This window comes from Hyla sarda, chromosome 5 (assembly GCF_029499605.1).
Source record: "Hyla sarda isolate aHylSar1 chromosome 5, aHylSar1.hap1, whole genome shotgun sequence".
Taxonomy (NCBI): Eukaryota; Metazoa; Chordata; class Amphibia; order Anura; family Hylidae; genus Hyla; species Hyla sarda.
Window position 1 is genome coordinate 110,772,436 of NC_079193.1, and position 23,661 is coordinate 110,796,096.

General features: G+C 43.1%; 1 protein-coding gene and 1 long non-coding RNA gene across 4 annotated transcripts in view; one reads left to right on the forward strand and one right to left on the reverse strand.

The window, feature by feature from the left end:
- LOC130273385 (uncharacterized) overlaps window positions 1–4,701 on the forward strand; it is a 67,365-nt gene extending 62,664 nt beyond the window's left edge. The window contains exon 3 of the long non-coding RNA XR_008843978.1: window positions 4,574–4,701. This is a non-coding gene — a long non-coding RNA (uncharacterized LOC130273385). The remainder of the gene's footprint in view (window positions 1–4,573) is intronic.
- The window catches only part of OSBPL10 (oxysterol binding protein like 10), an 857,577-nt gene that overhangs the window by 823,296 nt on the left and 10,620 nt on the right, over window positions 1–23,661 (reverse strand). The gene's annotated exons all lie outside the window — the stretch shown is intronic.

Below are 23,661 nucleotides of genomic sequence, written 5' to 3' on the forward strand. Positions count from 1 at the left end.
ATCGGCATTGATCCCGGTGTCTAAAAGGGTTAATTCCCTGTCATTAGCAGCGAGCCTCAAAATCTCCGTAATTAAAGTAAAGGTGAAAATTTGTCCCTTGCAAAAATGTTTAATGATATCAATTAATAAAATGGCATTTAATTATAATACAAATAAAAATATGATAAAGCAGTCAGACTAAGAAAAGCATATGCAATCACCAGGTAGACTAACAAGGAAAAAGGAATCAATGGGGGAGATTCATCAAAACCTGTGCAGAGGAAAAGTTGGCCATAGCAATCAGATTGCTTCTTTCATTTTTAACAAGGCCTCTGAAAAATGAAAGAAGCGATCTGATTGGTTGCTATGGGCAACTCAGCAGCTTTTCCTCAGGACAGGTTTTGATAAATCTCCCCCAATAATGTGTTTTGTGAGGGGTTACATTAACTCAACAACGAAGGACGTATATGACCCCGCGTCATATCGGGTCGGTCCCGGCGGCCATCAACGGCTGGGACCCGCGGCTAGTACAGGACATCACCGATCGCGGCGATGCCCTGTATTAACCCTTCAGATGCGGCGATCAAAGCGGACCGCTGCGTCTGAAGCGAAAGTGAAACTATCCCGGCTGCTCAGTCGGGCTGTTTGGGACCGCCGCGGTGAAATCACGGCATCCCGAACAGCTTACAGGACACTGGGAGGGACCTTACCTGCCTCCTCGGTGTCCGATCGGCGAATAACTGCTCCGTGCCTGAGATCCAGGCAGGAGCAGTCAAGCGCCGATAACACTGATCACAGGCGTGTTAATACAAGCCAGTGATCTGTGTAAAAGATCAGTGTATGTAATGTTATAGGTACCTATGGGGGCTATAATACTGTAAAAAAAAAAAAAAAGTGTTAATAAAGATCATTTAACCCCTTCCCTAATAAAAGTTTGAATCACTCCCCTTTTCCCATAAAAAAAAATAAAACAGTGTAAATAAAAATGTGGTATCGTCGCGTGCATAAATGTCCGAACTATAAAAATATATCGTTAATCAAACCGCACGGTCAATGGTGTACATGTAAAAACATTCCAAAGTCCACAAAAGCATATTTTTGGTCACTTTTTATGCCATTAAAAAATGAATAAAAAGTGATCAAAAAGTCAGATCAAAACAAAAATGGTACCGATAAAAACTTCAGATCACGGCGCACAAAATGAGCCCTCATACCGCCCTATACGTGGAAAAATAAAAAAAGTTATAGGGATCAAAAGAGGACATTTTTAAACGTATACATTTTCCTGCATGTAGTTATGATTTTTTCCAGAAGTACGACAAAATTAAAACTATATAAGTAGGGTATCAATTTAACCGTATGGACCTACAGAATTATAATAAGGCGTTATTTTTACCGAAATATGCACTGCGTAGAAACGGAAGCCCCCAAAAGTAACAAAATGGCGTTTTTTCAGTTTCGCCGTGGATTTTTGGGTAAAATGACTAATGTCACTGCAAAGTAGAATTGGTGGCGCAAAAAAATAAGCCATAATATGGATTTTTTGGTGGAAAATTGAAAGGGTTATGATTTTTAACAGGTAAGAAGGAAAAAAACGAAAGGCAAAAACTGAAAAACCCTGCGTCCTAAAGGGGTTAAAAGAGTTAAAAATAATATCTTAAAGGGGTATTCCGCCCCTAGACATCTTATCCCCTATCCAAAGGATAGGGGATAAGATGTCAGATCGCCACGGTCCCGCTGCTGGGGACCCCTGGGATCCCCACTGCGGCACCGCGCTATCATTACAGCACAGAGCGAGTTCGCTCTGCACGTAATGATGGGCGGTACAGGGGCCGGAGCATCGTTACGTCACGGCTCCGCCCCTCGTGATGTCACGGTCCGCCCCTTTCAATACAAGTCTATGGGAGGGGGCGTGGCGGTCGTCACGCCCCCTCCCATAGACTTGCATTAAGGGGACGGGCCGTGATGTCACGAGGGGCGGCGCCATGACGTCACGCTGCTCCGTCCCCCGTATCGCTCGTCATTACCCACAGAGCGAACTCGCTCTGTGCTGTAATGATAGCGGGGTGCTGCAGCGGGGATCCCGGCGATCTGACATCTTATCCCCTATCCTTTGGATAGGGGATAAGATGTCTAGGGGCGGAATACCCCTTCAAACTCTGTGAATAACATATTCACATTTAATCCTATTTCAGACATGTGTACATTAGAGTCTGCACTGTGGCTGCAACCCTAACTCTAACCCTAAGTTGATATTCTCAGTAAATGTATGCTGTCTGTCACGGGTATACATCAGCATCCCGCTAAGTATGGGATGCCAACATACCCGTACATGTAACATACTGCAGTCACCTAGTGACTCAATTTGAGATGATTTCTGCTGGTATCTACTATTTTAAAAATCTGTCTCCAAAAGAGAAACAAGCTTTGGAGAAGCTAAGGAAACAAGAGGAGATTATAAAAATAATAATAAAAAATACTATCTTTCGGAAGCAGAGAGACAATTAGGAAACAAAAAATGCCATGAAAAATTGAAAGGAAACTCCTTGCCAAAATTGATGTCAAAATTACAATCGTTTTTGAGATCCTGTGTAGAGGAAAAGTAGTTATCCCAAAAAAACACAGAAAAAAACTTTTTCTCCCGAACCCAAAGATCCCCAACTGGTATTTTTTTTTACCAAAAACCCACATAACCTTGGAGTCCCCACCGGGAGACCAATTGTCTCCAGGGTGGGGTCCCTAACTGAACACTTGTCCAAATACATTGATTGGCTTCTGCACCCTCTCCTGTGGGAGATTCCAGGACTAGTCAAGGACACAAACGAGTTTTTGCTTTCATTGGAGGATCTAGTCTGGCCTCCCAATGGTAAGCTAATGTCCTTGGACATTGAAAGTCTGTATACAAGTATCCCCCAGGGGAGGAGTGAAGAAGCCATCAGGGAATTACTTTTGGGTTCGGGAAAATCAAGAGCATTCATTGATTTAGTCTGTAATTCCATATTTTTAATTTTAACTTGCAACACCTTCATGTTTGGGGACAGTTGGTACAAACAAATTAGCGGAGTCGCAATGGGCACGCCAGTGGCCTGTACTCTGGCTAACTTATATGTTGCCAATGTTCAAAAAATAATTTTCTGCCACGAACCTCTACTTGAAATTTGTTGCAAGTTATTTTCGTTTTGTAGACGATATTTTTATAGTTTGGACGGGCTCGATAGAAGAGTTAAAAAAATTTGTATTTATAGTAAACGAAACCAACGACATGAACCTTTATTTTACATTTAAGATTAATAGTCTTGAATTTTTTGACGTGCTCGTGGTGGTAGAAAATGATAACATCGTTACTAAGGGTTACCGCAAACCGACAGCGTGTAATTCCCTCTTACATTAACATAGTCAAGAAAGCAGTCCCGTACGGCCAATTTTTAAGACTGAAACGGATAAAAAGTAAAGAAGAAGACTTTCTTTCTCAGGCACAGGATCTCTTTAAAAGCAAGGGGATACCCTAAAACAGTTCTAAGTAAATCACTAGAAAGGGCTAGAAAACGAGATTGTAAGGTACTCCTAAAAGGCATTACAAACAATAGAAACAGAAAGAAAAAAAACAAAGAAAAGAAAGTCACCCATCACATCAAGTAGCTACAACTGACAGGCCAGCACAGTGCAGCACAAATAAACTTTTGATAACCCATCAAAACCACTCGTCCCCTGAATCTACCTTTCATTTTTCTTTTTCATTTTCCTTTAGTCCGATGGCTGAACAGATTAAAAAGCCTATATACAATAACAGTTTTTTGGCACAAAACAACGCCGATCTGGCTGAAGACACACAACAAAAACCAGTTATTGCGTTCAGAAAAAGTAAAAATTTAAAAGACGTCCTAGTAAGTAGTAAACTTAAAAATGATAATAAAAAGGAGGATTGGCTATAAAAATTGTTTAGTCCAGGAATGTATAGATGCAATACATGTAATTAGTGCAACCAGGCATGCATAGACAAAAATGTGTCCTTGGGAGGTATAAATATTACCCCAAAAAATGCAGCCTGCTGTAGAACGATCAACGTTATTTATGCCATTTTTTGTCCGTGCATGCGGTTTTATATTGGTTGCACCATTAGACCGGTAAATGTGAGGTTTAGAGAACATGTATGCTTTATTACCACTAAGAAAGGTTCCCCAAGATTAATCTTGCATGTATGGGAAGAACATAAGGGAGAAGCAAAAAGTTATAAATTCTTGGTCCTTGAAAAAGTTTTTTCTGTCTCAGGAATAGATAATCATAAATGGCTCCTCCAGTGCGAAGCTAGCTGGATCATTCAGATTAATGCTGAGGGTAACCTCGGTCTGAACGATCGCCTGGATATGAGCGTTTTTTGTTAAGAATAATATATCTTCCCTTCTTTATGTTCGTTTTATGCGTTTCCTTCATCCCAAAGGTTGTGCTCACTTAATATGTATGTGAAGAACTGTATTTATTAATTTTTAATGTTTCTAATTAAAGGTGTTATGTGATCAATGTTGTGAGTTGTGGAAACGCCCTTACCTTCTAACGTAGGTGTGCAGGATGTACTTACCTGACCCCTCATACACAGGTAGGTGTGACCTGAGGAAGTGCCGGGATCGGCACGAAATAGCTATCGTCCCACACGCTCGCTCCTGGCGCCCCACCAGAACATGTGTTCAGCCGCTACCTGAATAAAGAAGCCTGCTCTGACCGAAGTACTGTGAGTGCACCCGTGTTTTCTTCTTTTTACTATTTTAAAAATAAATCGGTAGCCCAGCAGACCACACTATTTAGTGTATATCAAGTAGCAATCAGCCCGAATGGAGTGACTAGGTGACTCACTGTGGGTCATTGAAATTCATGGTACCCACTGCTGTAGGCAATATATAAGAGTATATTATGGCATGCCGACAGATACCTGTGACAGACATCATTAAAAGGGTTATCCATCATAAGGCGATTTTAATACGTACCTGGCAGACAGTAATGGACATGCTTAGGAAGGATCTGCGCTTGTCTTGGGGCTAAATGGCTATGTTGTGAGTACACTACAACACTGTGGCTAGCTTTTTGTGAACTGGTATATCCTGTTTGACTTTTCTTTTTTTGACAACAAATCCCACAATTCCATTTTCCTCTCTCCCACACATCAGCCACCCCACCCATTGAAACATAAATGAGCTGCATACATTCAAAAGACCTGTGGTTTTCAATCAGGGTGCCTACAGCTGTTGCATTAGTTGCAGATTGACCTCTCTCCCACCAAGCGATCCCTCCACCCATTGAAGCAGACAGGCTCCCTGTCATCAGCTGACTAGTGAGTCAGGTCTCGGCTGCATTGCAACCTGGGAAAAATCTGAGACAACAGACATTTTGTATGCTGTTAAAAATAAATATTGGAGTTAAAATCACAGAATTGTGAGAAAACTGTCACACACAGATACAGACACTATATTATGAACTGCACTAACTTTACAGCCCCTGTAACATAGTCAAATAAAAAATCCTGGATTACCCCTTTAACAAACTGATACATACCCATATTATGGCAGTCTGAAATAGGCCTAACTATGATGGTAGAGTCCTTCTCAAAGTGGTGTTTTCATCAAATAGTTCATAAGAGGTGCCATGTCTCCGAAAAAACAAGGGAGGCTTGTGATAGTTTATTTGCATATTGCAACTCTAGGATGGCATATATCTGTATATTTGGATATTGAAAATCTATGAGCATGATGGCATATATGTCATCTATTGTTGTCCATGTATATGCCAAAGCAACTGTCACATCTGGGCAGGGAAGAGTGAAGCCCTAAACTCACCTGCTCCCACTTGCCCTGCCTACTTGCATACCCGCCCTAGACGATGGGTCAACAACCACGGTGACAGTCCCTGCCTGAATAAGTGCAGGGAGTCGAATGTCAACAAAATAAACTATTATACAGACTGAGGTCGGGACACTGCATGGTGACACACAAACAGAAATAATAACTAAACATTCACACAAAATAAGCCACAGCCCACATGCCGAGTCAGTACCAAGATATAACAGATATGCCAAATCGCAGAAACAGGGGAGGAGTCCGAGAGCGGAGCCAATGGGTCAAATATGCCAGAAATACAAGATACAATTAAAACGCTAGCTAGGAGTATGAGCTCTTTCGCAGGAGGGTGTGAGAGCAGACTGCCAGCTAATATAGGAGCCAGAACAAGTGAAAAGCCAACGAGGTCAGCTGACCATCAGAGAACTGGGCGTTTCCACAGAAACCAGAACAAAAGACCTAAGTACAGATTAACCCTTCAGGTTCTTACAGTACACCCCCACCCTCCTTTTAAAAGGGGCCACTGGACCCTTAACCACCTGAGAGTACAAAGGTCTTGACTTGGATACAGATTTACCATCAATGTCCTCATCTGCATCCTCATACTCCAAATCACACCACTCAATAATGTCCTCACAGTCATCCTCCAGAATCTCACTACTTCCCTCTGAATGCAAGTCAACAGGAGTACTCTCCACACTCTTCTTGCCCATGATGTCACATTATGCCGACTCAGCCAGAGACTGATGCAAAACAGGCTTTACAATACTCTGACGTTAAGTTAGATTGTACACTAGATGGAACAATGCCCCCCAGACATAGCTCTCTGAGAAGCATGACATACCTGTGCGCCCAAGTCGCCTCCACGACTGCCACTTGGACATTTGACACAGGAGGCAATGAAGTTTGTATTCTCCCCACAGTAAAAACACAGGCCATTTATTTGATCAAATCTTCTGCGCTCCTCCAGGGTACATATTGACCCTATTTGCATGGGCTCTACCTCAGGCACAGGTTGGTTATTATAGACAGGTAAAGAGTCAAGCAAAAGATAAGGATTGGAGATGAGCACTCCCGTTTGCGCTCACGTAGACATCTATCTAAAAAGGACAGTTAACATCGTGGCTCGGTCAAGGGTGTCAGGAGAGGGATAAGTCACCAGCATGTCTTTTAAGGTGTCGGATAATCCCAATCTAAACTGCCAAACTAAAGCTGGGGTGTTCCACCGAGAATCCGCGCACCACTTTCTAAAGTCTGCACAATATTCCTCAACAGGTCTGCGACCCTGCTTCAATGTACGCAGCTGTGATTCAGCATATGCAACACAGTCTGGTTCTGCATACAAGAGTCCCAATCCCGCAAATAGTGAGGTCAATTCAGGGGCATCGGGACAAAAGGGAAAAAAAAAAACATTCCTGGGGACCCCCTTGCAAAACAGACATAATTCCCAGAGTAAGGTCTTAGACGAAAGTATAACTTGCAACTTTCACAGAAGATCTTAAACATTTTTCAGTTAAACAAAAAAAATGATCAGGGAGACTAACTTGCATGGTCTGAACTGAAGCTGACTGAGACAGAGAAGACTCACACTGCTGAAGTCTTTCAGCTAAATCCTGAACCAGCGGAGTCAAGCCCTGCATTTGCTCTACCAAATCAGACATAGCTGCCATTGCAGGAGAACGACAAATGCAGGTATGTGGGCCTGTGAAAATGTCACGTCTGGGCAGGGAAGAGTGAAATTCTAAACGTACCCGCTCCCACTTGCCCTGCCTACTTGTGTACATGCCCTACATGACGGGTCCACAACTACGGTGACAGTCCCTGCCTGAATAGGTTCAGGGAGTCAAACGTCAAGAAAATAAACTATAATAGAGACGGAAATCGGGACACTGTATGGAAACACACACACTAACAGAAAGCTGGTAATTACTCACCGGTAATTCTGTTTCCACAAGCCATGACCGCATTACCTGAGAGGGGGACTCCACCCCTTGGGAATAAAAGGAAGTCCCTTCCTCGCCATCCTCAGTGGGTTACAGAGACCTAGAAAAGCCTTCCTACTTAGTTAGTAATAAGTCATGACAAGAAACAATAACTGAACAAGGGATTTTATATATATATATATATATATATATATATATATATATATATATATATATATATATATATATATATATATATATATGATGTTTCCTTCTATATGCTACACCTAAGTGATATAAACACCCAGGAAAAAAATTAACTATTTAGAAAGATAAAGGGTGGGAATACAGCGGTGCTGTCCTGGCTCGTGGAATTATCTGTGAGTAATTACTGGCTTTCCCCATCGCAATGAAAGCACCACCTGAGAGAATACCAGAGACCAAGATTAGGGTGGGATACCAGTTTGGAGAACCTTTACGACCAAAGGATAAATCAAAACAGTTCCCCCACGTCCAACCTATATTAGCGGAAAAAAGTGTGGGGAGACGACCAGGTGGCCGCCTTACAGATTTGGTCTATTGAGGCCCCTCTCCTCTCGGCCCAAGAGGATGCATCTGCACGGGTAGAGTGAGCCTCGAGACCAACAGGAGAAGAAAGGCCAGAGGAAACATAAGACAAACAAAAAAATAGCTAGCCTAATCCATCTAGCTATGGTGTTACTTCTAACACTATTACCCTTATTCTGGCCAGAGAATTGAATAAAAAGTCTACTTGATTTCCTAAACTCTTTAGTTCTTTCCAAATAACAGAGAGAACGCACATTCTTACATACCAGCATATGAAAATATTTTTCTCTGTCATTTGCCAGATTGCTACAGAAAGAAGGTAAAACTATCTCGAGACAAATGAAAACTAGATCCCACTTTTGGCAAAAATGCTAGGTCAGTCCTAAGAACTATTCTGTCATCTAGGATACGAGTAGTTGGTTCAGGACATGAAAGACATAAAAAAAAATAGTTATCTCCCCTAGTCTACGAGCCGAGGTAACAGCTACAAAAGGAGAGCAGTCTTCAAAGTCAGGTTTCTGATAGAAATAGAAGAAACTGACTCAAAGGGTTCACTACATAACATATTGAGAACTACAGTTAAATCCCAAGGAGGAGCTTTAGGAATTTTTGGAATCTGGAGTTTTTTGGTTGCCTTAAAGAATCTTATAATCCATGGATGACTAGCTATTGACTGAGTGAACAAAGAGCCTAGGGCTGATACTTGTACTTTGAGAGAAGCTAACTATAGTCCTTTTTCTAAAGTGAAGTAAGTACAGGATTGAAGCAATATTGGGTTTGTCACAGGCTTCCTACTTGATTGTAATGTCGAGATGACAGTCAGACAAACCTTTGTTTTTGAGAATTAGCCTTTCAAATTCCATGCAGTTAGGTGCAGACTGGGAGTATCTGGATGGAATATAGGACCTTGAAACAAAAGATCCGTTTGTTCGGTAAGACCCAGGTGTCTGTTAGGGACATCTTCCGAAGGCAGGAAAACCATGCCCAGCGGGGCCAGAATGGAGCTATGAGCATAACCCTCGTCCTGTCTTCTCGAATCTTTTTCAGTACTCTCGGTATTAATGCTAGCGGAGGGAATGCATGGATCAGACTCCGCTTCCAATACTGGGACAGTGCATCCACTGCTGTAGGGCTTTTGGAGGGAGACAGGGAGAGGAACTGCTTACTTGACGATTCTCTCTGGTGGCAAAGAGATATATCTGAGGGTAGCCCCCCAAAGTACACAAATTTTCCTGAATATGTCCTTGTTTAGGCACCATTCTCCCTGATTGAGAAAATGCCTGCTCAGATAGTCTGCCCAGGTGTTTAGAGAGCCCTTTAGATGAACCGCTGATATTGATGCAAGGTGTTTTTCTGCATAGAAGAGGACCTGGGAAGAAAGAAACATCAGATGAGGGTTCTTAGTTGTACCCTGTCTATTTATAAGGGCCACAGGAGTTGAGTAATCTGAAAGAATTTAAACATTTTTCTGAAAGATAGTGTGTCTGATTGTCTGCAGGGCACGAAGGACCGCCAGCAATTCTTTATAATTAGAGGACTCCTACTGTAAGGGCCCCTGGAAATTATCAACATGAGCTCCCAAAAAACCAAGTACTAGCATTAGTTGTAATAACAGTGGGATATTTAATTCTCCAATGTAACCCTCTTGATAAATTTTCTTTATCCTGCTAACAAAAGGAGAGACATTGAGTTTCAGAAGAGAGAATAAAACTATCAAGATCTTCAGGTGATCCATTCCAAATCTAAAAAGCTCAGCCTGAAGGCAACAGTAACGAAACTGAGCACAGGGCACGGCAGGAAACGAGGCGTAAATAAACCTGGTAGGGACATTCCGTTCCTAATGCCAATCTGAGGGGGAACTTATAACTTCCCCCACAACATTTATAATTTTATCAATTTTACTTTGGGGAAGGAAAGATTTCTCCTGTATAGAATCCAAAATAATGCCTAAAATACTTTTTGTTTTGTTGGGGATGGGGATGACTTCTCCCAATTGACTAGCCAGACCAAATTTTCTAGAATGTGTAAGGTGCGACAAACAAAAGAATGTACCTTTGAGGCTGAGTCCGCCACCAGGAGAAAGTCGTCCAGATATGGGATGAATATTCTTTCTTCCCTTATGTGCGCTGCCATTTCCGACACCACTTGTGTGAAAATTCTTGGAGCCACTGAGATCCCAAAGGGAAGGGCACAGAATTGAAGATGCATTAGGTTGAAGTTTAGGTGCACAGCAATTCTTAAGTATTTCTAGAAGTCCAGATTTATAGGTACGTGGAAGTAGGCATCCTTTAAATCCAGTGAGGCTATGAAACAATTTTTTGTGAATCTTTGGTATTTTATAAATTTGTTTAGAGGTTTTAGATTATTACCCAAAAGGTGTTGTTTTTTTCCACAAGGAACAGTGTGGAATAAAATCCCTGACATTCCTAACCTGATGGTACCTGTACTAGAACCCCTTTTTTTCACAGCAGAAGAACTTGTTGTAACAAAATATTTCCTATTGACCCCAAAGGATTTTTGGTTACTACAAAGCGAGTAGGTGGAAGACCACAAAATTGCCAGTGCAGACCATCCTGAATGATGTCCAGAACCTGGAAACTGCCTGCTATCTTTCGCAATGCTGGAAAAAACTTTGCAGTCTGCCACCCACTCGCAGGACCCCTTCATTGAGACCCTGGCTTTTTTGAGGAAGTTTGGGGCTGATTAAACAGGAGACCACTATCCTTTTTGGACAATTTCCAGCGCCCAGATTGGCCTCTTCCTCTACTCTGGCCTCCACCCCTCCCCCTGGACCGAAAGGACTGGTTACGTCTGGTCCCAAAGGCAAAAGGAAACCCTTTCTTTCTATCATTTGCCTTCTCAAGTATTTCAGGAAGGACGGATCCAAACAAATGCTCTCCTACACAGGTGATGGCGCATAATTAATTTTTTTGAGGATACCTCGCCTGTCCAATTTTTTAACCACAACCCACTTCTAGCCAAATTTGATAGTGCTCCAGCACGGGCAGATAACCTTTTTTAGAATCAAGACCCTCAAACATAATATCTTGAATTGACCTTGGTTCCCTGGGCTCTTCCATATTCAGAGCGGAATGCACAGCTTTTACTAACTGATCAGTGTCCTGAAAAGGAAAATAATGCTTTCCCAGAGGAGTCTCCCTCTGACTCCTCTCCTGAGTCCGATGCAGCTGGCACAATAGTACCCTTTTCTTCAGAGTCAGATTGAGTTAAGGCCACTGGAGTAGAAATAACATTTGAAGCAGTGGAAAGAGGAGCAGTATGAATGGCTATAGGATTAGTAGCCGCTGTTAAATTCTGAATGGATGACGATCTCCTTTCTAATAAGATCCTGCATTTGTACCATAAGAGACAGAACTAATACTGGAACCTCCAAAATAATCAGCTTATTAATACAAAACTGACATGAAGCTCATATTCAGGAGGTAACTTTTCTTTACACGTTACATTCACGATTTTTTTGTCTTTTTGGAAGCTTTCCTAGGTCCATCATCACCCTGCAGAAAATAACCACAATTTAGAAAAAGATTTGAATCATAAAAGATACACTCACTCAGAAACCACCATTACCGTAGATGGCGTCTTTGCAAATGAGTCAGATGGAGTACACTTTGGGTTGTCACCGCTGGTACTCATGCTGGAAGCACAGTAAAAATCCCCCACTCCAATGCTGGACAGGTTTGGAATGACTGGCCAGCTCACAACAGAAGGCAGAAAGACAGAAAAGGGCTTCTTTTTAAATCTGCCGCCTCCTGAGCGCTGGAGGCCCGGCGTGTGACTTCACATCCGCCCCCCTTTGACCTCCGGTATCCTCCTTCATTGTCACTTCCTCTGTAGTGACGATGCCGATCTCCACCCACTATGCAGGCCGCAGCCTTCCCGCACCTATCTGCGCTCAGACGCCGGGATCTCCGCCAGCAGCCCGCCGCACAAAGCCGACAGCCCGTCCGCATACCAGCGACGGCAGATCATACTTGTTAGTAGGTTAGCGCAGGCAGCCGACGGAGGGGAGAGGGGGAAGGGGCAGGAGATTTAAACTTGGGGAATATGTGAGCCCTGCTAAGAACCCCAACCAGGGATCATATTAGGGATCCCACACCGCCTACACCAAGGGGCCCAGCATAAAGGAATCCCCTAGTCACTGTGATATCCTGCAGACCCACCTGAGACAGGGGACTTCCTTTCATTCTCCAAGGTTTCCTGTCCCTCGGGGCGGAGTCCCTCTCTCAGGTGGTGCAGTCATGGCGATGTGCAGGAGGGGAGTCAGAGAGCGGAGCCAATACGTCAATTATGTCAGAAATACAAGATACAGTTTAAACGCTAGCTAGGAATATGAGCTCTTTCACAGGCAGGGTGTGAGAGCAGACTCCCAGTTAATATAGGAACAGGTCAAAAGCCGAGGTCGGCTGACCATTAGAGAACAGGGTGTTTCCACAGAAACCAGAACAAAGGACCTCTTCAGGTTCTTACAGCAACAATGTAGTTGTGATGTGAACAGACCCTAAATTCCCATCACATTACGCCATAACGTTGACAAAAAGCTGCTCAAAAATTTTTTTTTTTTAAAGGCGTGACAGGCATGACACACTTAAAGAAAAATAAAAATAAAAAGAATAAAAGTTAATTTTTTAGCATTGCAGTTTTACTTCTGTTATATAGAAGCCTATGGATACTCTATATATTTCTGAATACCACTTTTTATGGCCAAACACTGAGTAAGCAAGCCATTATTTAATTTAAAAAAATAAAAAAAGACCACAAAATAAATGGCCACAGTTCTGCTGCATGCCAATGGTAATGGATTATAACTCTGATAAATATTAATTCAGTCTAATGCTTCCATTGTATCTAGAATTGCATTACACAATTGGTACATAAAATACATTTTAAACATTTCCAGCGCTCACTAAGAAGGAAATGTGACTGTCAGAGATAATTCATCACAGGAAACTTTGTGGTGTAATATGGAATACCAAAGTCAACGCTCAACGGATACTTATTTACACTGGAGAGCAGTGACACTTACATATGTTGTGAACACTCAAGGTAAATATTAAAAGGAGTACTCCTAAAATCAACAGTTGAATGGCCACTGTCAATTAAACAACTTAAGCTTTTTCAAAAGGCTTAATAAAATTAAGTATCTTTCTAATATAGTTTCATCGAAAAATACCTTTTTGCCTTTAACCCCTTAAGGACCAATGCAAATAAACCTGTACGCCCCTGAAAGACCAGGCCTGTTTTTTCAAATCGGGGATGTCTGTCTTTATTAGAGAATAACTCTGGTAACGTTTTGCCAATCACGATATTTCTGACATTGTTTTTTTGTCACAAGTTGTCCTTCATGTACATAGTAAAAGTAAGCCGATATCATTTGTAGTTTTTTTTTTACAATGCAAAAAATCATGAAATTTTTACAAAAAATTACGATTTTTTGCTATTTTAACACTAATTGGTTGCATATATTTATACTTACTGACCAAATAGTTCATGAAACTTATACTTTCAGATGTCTACTTTATTTTGACGTCATTTTTTAGTTTTTAATTAACATTTTAAATTAGTTAGAACCCTAACAATTTAACTTGAAATTTTGAAAATTTGAAAAGTACATTTTTTTTATGTGCTATGCAAGGTTTGCAGAAATTAAAAGGTAGTAGAACATAGGAACACCCCCCCAAATGACCCCATTTTAAAAACTAGACCCCTCAAGGTATTCGCTAGGGGGTACAGTGAGTATTTTAACACCATAGTTTTTTGGCAGGAATTATTACAAAGTCAGTGTTAAAAATTCGAAAATTGCAATTTTTCACAAATGCATCATTTGGGGGGCATATTTTTTGTACATCACTTCTGATATTGAAAGAAATGCACCCTATATTTTATTTAGCTGCTTGTCCCATGTTCGGAAATACCCCCACTTTGTCCATATATTGTTCCTTGGCCGCGTGGTAGGACTCAGAAGGAGAGGAGCGCCATTTGGCTTTCAGGGCAGAACAGTACGCCCACCCCCACAAGTGACCCCATTTATATACCGCACCCCTACAAGTTATTGGCTGGTCGGCTGGCAGTATAACGCGTCTGTCTGTGACAGTTAAGGCTCCTGATGGATATATCCGCCGCTATGAGTGGACGCACAAAGCTACCCAGCCGCAGCAGCGAGCTCATTACCGTGACTGCTGCATAATGTGTAGGATCACGTGGCGGACATCCGCAGCATATTACATGCTGCGGAAGTCCGCCAATGCGATCCTACACATTATGCTTTTTTTTTTTTATTAGATTCATTTAATAAATTTATTTTTAATATATATTTTTTTTACACTTTTATTACATTTTTATTTATTTTTACACTTTTATTTTATTTATTTATTTTTACACTTTTTAATGCTTTGGAATACTTAGTATTCCAAAGCATTGCAGTTATATGCTGCCTGTCAGTTTTCACTAGCAGGCAGCATATTTCACTGGTAGGCAATACCCAGGGCAGACCTGGGGGTCTTTGTAGGACCCCCGGCAGCCCAGTTATGCAGCAGCACCCCGCGATCGCGATGCGGGGTGCTGCAGGAGAGATAGAGGGAGCCCCCTCCCTCTGTCAGAACTCCTTACAGCGCGCGGTCACTTCTGACCGCGGCTGTAGGGGTTAAACTGTCGGGAGTGAAGGGGACTTCACTCCCGGCAGTGCGGCCACACTCAGCACCCCGCGATCGCGCTGCGGGGTGCTGCAGGAGAGACAGAGGGAGCCCCCTCCCTCTGTCAGAACTCCTTACAGCGCGCGGTCACTTCTGACCGCGGCTGTAAGGGTTAAACTGCCGGGAGTGAAGTGAACTTCACTCCCGGCAGTGCGGCAGGCCCCGGCCAGCCGCGTATTACACGCAGCACCTCGCGATCGCGATGCTGCAGAGGAGACAGAGGGAGCCCCCTCCCTCTGTCATAACTCTTATAGCCCGCGGTCACTTCCGACCGCGGCTGTAAGGGTTAAAACTGCCGGGACCGAAGTTTACTTCGGTCCTGGAAGTGCAGCAGGGTCCCGGCTGTGTGATACAGCCGAGTCCCTGCCGCGATCTCGTGGGTGCACTGGGCAGCACCCACGAGAAGAATGGACGAGTATAGACGTCCAGGTGCGGGAACGCCCGCCAACCTGGACGTCTATACTCGTCCATGGTCGTTATCGGGTTAAAATCACTTTTATATTCATGTCCATCAAGAAGTTTTCCTCTTGGTTACACTGCTATTGACCCCCTGGTATTATAGACATTCCATCACTAGCAATAAGTAGATAGAGAGGACAAAATGCAAGAAATGAGGGTGGAGCAAGTAGTCCTCAATGCATGCTCTGTACCCACTTTCATTATGTGCCCCTCAGTGTAGCAGAGTTGCTGGGTCTTAGTAGGTCCAGATAAGCTAATATAGTGGCTAATGTGCAATGCTTTTTTCTGCCGGCTCCGGTCAAAACCCTGCTCTCTTTTGCTGACAACTCTGCCCCCTTTATGAACATGCTGAGGAGCAAGGGCTGAATATTTATAGAGGGGAAGGGGGATATTGGATTGGCCAAAGGGGGCGGGGTTATTGGCTTGAGCAGCTGGGAGAAAACATTGCACATGCAGCAGCATCCTACCTCCAGTGAAGTTTATGACATATTGATGAGACATGATAAAAGAGAATTATGGACATTTATCAACGGGTTTAGTCAGGTTTTCTTTAACTATAATTGTCGCAAAATTGTCGCAACTGCGACTACGCGATTTTTCGTGCGACATTTTGACTGGAAAGCGAGAAAAGCAAGTTTTCCAAAAATTTACTACGTAGTAATAATTTTAAAATGGACTACGGGTAGTCAGGTATTTATTAACTGCGACAGTCGCAACTGCGCAAAAAAAAAAAAAAAAAAAAGGCGCAACAGGGTTAAAAATTTACTAAATTAACTCCAGCTCAAACATGGAGCAGAAAAAGCTACTACCAAAGTAAAAAAGGAAAAATTGCTTATGTGAAAGAAAATTATCAGCAGGCTGAAACCAGTTGATAAATAAGTCACACATAAGCAAAAAAAAAAACAAAGTAAAGAAAAAATTACTAAAAAAAAAAAGAATACATAAGCAAGCATTGATAAATGTCCCCAAATATGCTCCTTCTTCAGAGAAGGGGGAGGGAGAGTCAAATAGTAACAGACTCCCAGTAATGATAAACCCTCAGAAGACATGCGACTTCTATTTATGTCACTATGCCCTGGCCCCATGCCTAGGACACATTAAAGGGGTATTCCAGGAAAAAACTTTTTTCATATATCATCTGGCTCCAGAAAGTTAAACAGATTTGTAAATTACTTCTATTAAAAAATCTTAATCCTTCCAATAGTTATTAGCTTCTGAAGTTGAGTTGCTGTTTTCTGTCTAACTGCTTTCTGATGACTCACGTCCCGGGAGCTGTCCAGCTCCTATGGGGATATTCTCCCATCATGCAAGGGATATTCTCCCATCATGCACAGCTCCCGGGACGTGACATCATCATTGAGCAGTTAGATAGAAAACTTCAGAAGCTAATAACTATTGGAAGGATTAAGATTTTTTAATAGAAGTAATTTACAAATCTGTTTAACTTTCCGGAGCCAGTTGATATATAAAAAAAGGTTTCTGCCTGGAATACCCCTTTAATGTACATGCATGTGTCTGCCTACATGGTGATCCGAAGCTGTGATTAATACTGAAGTATCCAAAGTGCAGAGCGATTGCAGTGATACAATGAGTAAAGAAAAGTAAAGTAAAAAAAAAACATAAATGTCCCTCTTTTCCCATTTAACAAAAAAAAAAAGGTAAAACAATGAAAACAAACATATTTGGTATCGCCGCGTGCAGAAATGTCTGAACTATTAAATATAGTGTTAGTGATCCCAAAATTGCTAATATTTGGTCACATCACATCCCCCCAAATATCCCAAAAAGTCACATGTATGCAAAAGTGGTACAGTTTAAAACTCATGGTGCATGGGTATTGTTTTAATTGTATTGGTCCACAGAATAAAATAAAAAAAAATCAGTTTTACCATAAAATGCACCATGTAAAAATGAAATTCCCCCTCCAAAAGTTTCAACATAAAAAGGCCCTCAAACGGGTCTGTGGATGGAAAAATAAAAGTTATGGTTCTTACAAGGCGATGAGGAAAAAATTGAAACGCAAAAATGAATATTTCCTGTGCCCTCAAGGCCAAAAAGGGCTGTTTCCTTAGCCCCTTGAAGTGTACTTGTCACAAAATTAAAACTTTGAATTTCTTGTTCCTTATGTACCGTATTTATCGGCGTATAACACACCCCCCCATTTTAACAGGGAAATTTAAGTTAGAAAAAATGAAATTTAAAATAAATGACGGACTAAATGCCACATCATCCCCCCAACTTCGTTTTCTTCTGCACCTCAGTTTGGTCCCGTCCCCTCCAGTGCCACATAATTCCTTCCCTTTTATCAGTCCCTGTGCCACATTTACCCCTCTCATCACCACCCCCCATGTCTCATCATCTCCCCATGTCTCATCATGTCCCCCATAATTCCCCCCTCATCATCCCCCCCACCCTATCTCATCATGTCCCTCATCATTCCCCCCTCATAATCCCCCCACCCCGTCTCATCATCCCCCCTCATCATTTCCCCATCTCATCCCCCCCATCCCTCATCATTTCCCCGTCTCATCATCCCCCCCCCCCCCGCCATCATGTTCCTCCTATGGCATCCAGTGGTCTTCAACCTGCGGACCTCCAGATGTTGCAAAACTACAACTCCCAGCATGCCCAGACAGCCAACAGCTGTCCCCCCTTGCCTTACTTGTCTGCGCTTCGGCTGTCTTGCGGGCTGTGGGGTCAGTGAATCAGATGACTTACGTCCTCTCCCGGCTTCTCTGTGCGGCATCACGGATGTCACTTTTCGGCGGCGACTACAGTAAATGAAAAGTGACGTGAGTGATGCCGCACAGAGAAGCCGGCAGAGGAAGTCACTCATCTGCTTGACTGCCCGCAAGACCCGCCGCCTGACCTGACCTGCCGAAGCGCAGACAGGTAAGGAAAAAAACAAAACTATAAAGAGCAGGGAAAGGGGGAATGATGAGGGAGGGGGAGGTAGGGAAAAGTAAAACTCACTTGTTTTCTCCCACACTATCCACAGGAACTGGTGGATATAGTGCGGGAGACGCTGATTAAAAAGGTAGGGCAGATCCGGACAAGGTAGGGCTCATTTTAATCAGCGTCTCCCGCACTATCCACCACACCAGTACCTGTAGATAGTGCGGGAGAAAAAAAGTGACAGTGCGGGGAGGAGACGCCGCTGGTCACTGATTTAAAGTGGCCAAGGCCGTGCTGTTAATACTTAACAAGCAGACGCTGCTGAGGCCGCTTTAAATCAGTGACTTAAATTTAAGTTTTAAAAATGCGTGTTATACACCGATAAATATGGTAATTACTGTATGAGATACTTTGCTATTTACTTGCTGTTAAAATTCTCAACATTTATATGATTTTAATGTAACAAAAAAAAAAAAAAAATGGCCACTAGTTGGCTCTGTTCTGTTCCCTCCGCAAGTCAAACTGTTAGTTTGGACTCTTCCCGGCCTGGCAGGAGACCAAACTCAGGAAGTGAATGCGGGGCATGGTGAGGCACAGCTCTAGCAGGCTTCAGTCACGTTGTGCCTGCTGGAGAACGCCCACTTTCTCCTGCCAGGAGCTCACACAATGTGAGCATGGGGAAAGATTTGATGCAGAGCTTTTTAACCCCTTAACCATCATGGACGTAAATGTCCTGGTGCGGAGGTACTTCGCGCAATAGGCCGTACATTTACATCCTATACAAGACCGCGAGCATCTAAGTGGTGCTCGCGTCATGCACTCCAGGTCCTGGCTGCTATCAGCAGCCAGGGACCCCCCCCCCCCAATAATGACGGACATCAGTGATCGTGCTGATGTCTGCCATTAACCCCTCAGATACCGTGATCAATACAGATCACGGCATCTGCGGCAATGCGCATGATCGGATCGCTCACACCAACCTCCGTCCATCTCCAGGGGTCTTCTACTCCGGTCTGAGCTCGGACAGACCAGTGCAGAAGATCGTCGATAATACTGATCAGTTCTATGCCCTATGCATGGCACTGAACAGTATTAGCAATCAAGTTATTGCGTAAATGTCTGAACTCTCAAAATTTCATGTTAATGATTCCATACGGCAAATGGCGTAAAAGTTAAATATGAAAATAAAAATCCTAAATTGCAGATTTTTTTTTTGTAAGTTTTATTCCAAACAAATTTAATTAAAAGCGATTTAAAAAAGTGTAATATATGCAAATTTGGTATCCATAAAAAGGACAGATCACACTTTTAAGTGGTCAAAATATGGTGATTTTAATCATACTGATTTTGTATTAAAAGTCTGAGATTTTTTTTAAGTAGTACAATAATAGAAAAGTATGTACTAATGAGTATCATTTTAATCGTATTGACCCACAGAATAAGGAAAACGTGTCATTTTTACCGTTTAGTGTACAGTGTGAAAACAAAACCCTCCAAAATTTGCAAAATTGTGGTTTTCATTTAAGTTTTCTCCCAAAATTTTTTTTTCTGGGGGTTCGCCGTACATTTTATCGTAAAATGAGTGGTGTCATTACAAAGAACAATTGGTCACGCAAAAAAAAAAAAAAGCCCTTATATGGGTCTGTAGATGGAAATATAAAAAAGAGTTATGGATTTTAGAAGGTGAGGAAGAAAAAAAACGAAAAACGCAAAAATAAAATTGGCCTGGTCCCTAAGGTTAAAAAGGGCTTGGTCCTTAATTAAGCCCTTAAAAGGATATTTTTACCTTTCATTCTGATTAAGAGATAGTTTTTTCGTGACATATACTACTTTATGTTAGTGGTAAAACTGTTGACACTTGCATCATTTCTTGGGGAAAAATTCCAAAATGTGATGAAAAATTTAAAAATTTAGCATTTTTCTTTTAACTTTGAAACTCTCTGCTTATAAAGGACAATGGACATCCCAAATAAATTATATATTGATTCACATATACAATATGTCTACTTTATGTTTGCATCATAACATTGACATGTTTTTACTTTTGGAAGACAGAGGGCTTAAAAGTTTAGCAGCAATTTTCTAATTTTTCACAACATTTTCAAAATCAGAATTTTTCAGGGACCAGTTCAGTTTTGAAGTGGATTTGAGGGGCCTTCATATTAGAAATACCCCATAATTTACCCCATTATAAAAACTAGGGATCGCCCGATATCGTTTTTTTAGGGCCGATACCGATAATCGGTGGAGGTTAGGGACGATAGCCGATAACTTTTACCGGAATATCGGTTTAAGTTATCGGCTATTTATCCCCCCGCGACACCGCTGCAGATCGTTGATTTAAAGCGGGCGCTTTAAATCAATGAACTGCAGTGGCTTTTGCGGTGCCATAGGCTGCCGCCGCCACCCGCTTCTCTCCCCCTGCCTTTCTGTGGGTCCTGAGACCTATCACCACCACCGCTCCCCCCGCTGCACCGCTGCACCGCGACCGCCCGCCCCCCCCCCCCCCCCCGCCGCACCGCGACCGACCCCCCACACCGGCCCCATTGCCTCCACCATCCCCGGTTTTATAATTACCTGTTCCCAGGGTCCACTCCACATCTGGCTCCGGTGGCGTCCTCCTAAACTGTCACTGTGCGCACTGACAGTGACGTCACGTCGCGCACATCACGTCACTCGTCATTGCGCACAGCGTAACGCAGGACGCAGCAGGAGCAAGAAGTAGCGTGGGCTTCGGGAATAGGTAATTATAAAATGGGGGAAGCAATGGGGCCAAGGCGATGGGGGGGTGTGACGCGGTGCGGCGGGTCAGGGGGCGGTGCGGCGGGTCGGGGCGGAAGTGCAGTTGCAGTGCGGGCGGCGGGGCATTATCGGCTTATTGCCGATACCGATAATGCCCAAAATCGTGATTATGGGCCGATAATATCGGCCATACCGATAATCGGTCGATCCCTAATAAAAACTGCACCCCTCAAAATATTCAAAAGGACATTCAGTAAGTGTGTTAACTCTTTAGGTGTTTCATAGGAATAGTAGCAAAGTGAAGGACAGGTGTTTGAAGTTAAGTGAACAGGTGTTTGACGACATTCCGCTAAAGTTGGATATGTAAATGAAATTATTTTTTTTACCAAAAATGCTGTTTTTTCCCCAAATTTTACATTTTTACAAGGGGTAATAGGAGAATATGTCCCCTAAAATGTGTAACCCCATCTCTTCTGAGTATGGAAATACCCCATGTGTGGACGTCAAGTGCACTGCGGGCGCACTACAATGCTCAGAAGAGAAGGAGTCACATTTGGCTTTTGGAAAGCAAATTTTGCTGAAATGGTTTTTGGGGGGGAATGTCCCATTTAGGAAGCCCCTATGGTGCCAGAACAGCAAAAGAAAACCACATGGCATACTATTTTGGAAACTACACCCCTCAAGGAATGTAACACCTCACAGGTGTTTGACGACTTTTCATTAAAGTTGGATATGCAAATGAAAAAACTAATCTTTTTCACTAAAATGCAGTTTTTCCCCAAATTTTACATTTTTGCAAGGGATAATAGGAGAAAATGCCCCTCAAAATTTGTAACCCCATTTCTTCTGAGTATGGAAATACCCCATGTGTGGACATCAAGTGCTCTCCTGGCGCACTACAATGCTCAGAAGAGAAGGAGCGCCATTGATCTTTTGGAGAGAGAATTTGGTTGGAATAGAAGTTGGGGGTCTTGTGCATTTACAAAGGCCTCCGTGGTGCCAAAACAGTGGACTCCCCGCATGTGACCCCACAGAATTTAATAAGGGGTGCAGTGAGCATTTACACCCCACTGGCGTTTGACAGGTCATTGGAACTGTGGGCTGAGCAAATGAAAAATAAAATGTTTCCTTTTCACGGACCACTGTTCCAAAAATCTGTCAGACACCTGTGGGGCATAAATGCTCACTGTACCCCTTATAACATTCCGTGAGGGGTGTAGTTTCCAAAATGAGGTCACATGTGGAGGGAGGGGTCCACTGTTCTGGCACTATGGGGGCTTTGTAAACACATGTGGCCATTCATTTCGGACAAATTTTCTCTCCAAAAGCCCAATGGCGCTTCCTCTCTTCTGAGCGTTGTAGTTCACCCGCAGAGCACTTTACATCCACATATGGGGTATGTTCTTCCTCAGAAGGAATGGGGTTACAAATTTGGGGGGGGGGGGGATTTTTTTTTCCTATTTTCCCCTTGTGAAAATGAAAAATTTAGGGTAACACCAGCCATTTAGTTAGGGGTGTAGTTTCCAAAATTGGGTCACATGTGGAGGAGGGGGGGGGGGGTCCATTGTTCTGGCACTATGAAGGCTTTGTAAACACATGTGGCCATTAATTTCGGACAAATTTTCTCTCCAAAAGCCCAATGGCGCTTCCTCTCTGAGCGTTGTAGTTCACCCGCAGAGCACTTTACATCCACATATGGTGTATGTTATTCCTCAGAAGAAATGGGGTTAAAAATTTGGGGGGGGCTGTGCACGGACGTCCCTGTGAGTCATCGTCAAGGCAACGTCACTATGCCGGGGCCGGCCCGGAGCGCAGAAGAGGGCCTCCCGGTGAAAATGGACAGCCCGGAACGACTAACCCTCCCCACCGGACGGTCCCTGCAGCATAGATGGCCCGGACCAGCTCACCCTTCCTTCCCACCGAGGGAAGGAGAGTAGAAAACTAAAAGGGGGTCTAGATGATGACGAAGGCCACAGTGGTCTTCAACCTGCGGACCTCCAGATGTTTCCAAAGTACAACTCCCAGCATGCCCGGACAGCTGATGGCTGTCCGGGCATGCTGGGAGTTGTAGTTTTGCAACATCTGGAGGTCCGCAGGTTGAAGACCACTGAAAGGGATTGACAGGCTGTGATGATGAGGGGGGGTGAAGACGACGGGAGGGGGGGAGGGACAACGACGACGACATTGGGGGGGGGGGGTGTGAGGATGACCGGGGTCTGGAAGATGGCATGGGGGGGGGGGGAGGAATTATGTATTCCCCCCCCCCCCCAGGCTTCTAGTCGAGTCAACAACTTTTCCTGGGTTTTTGGGGTGAAATTAGGGGCCTCGGCTTATATTCGGGTCGGCTTATACTACTCGTATATATATATATGGTACAAATTTTGTGGGGCATTTTCTCCTATTACTCCTTGTGAAAATGAAAAGTTTGGGGTAACACCAGCATTTTAGTGTTAAAAAAAAAAATCTAAATTTTCATTTTCACGTCCCACTTTAACAAAAGTTCGTCAATCACCTGTGGGGTGTTAAGGCTTACTGTACCCCTTGTTACGTTCCTTGAGGGGT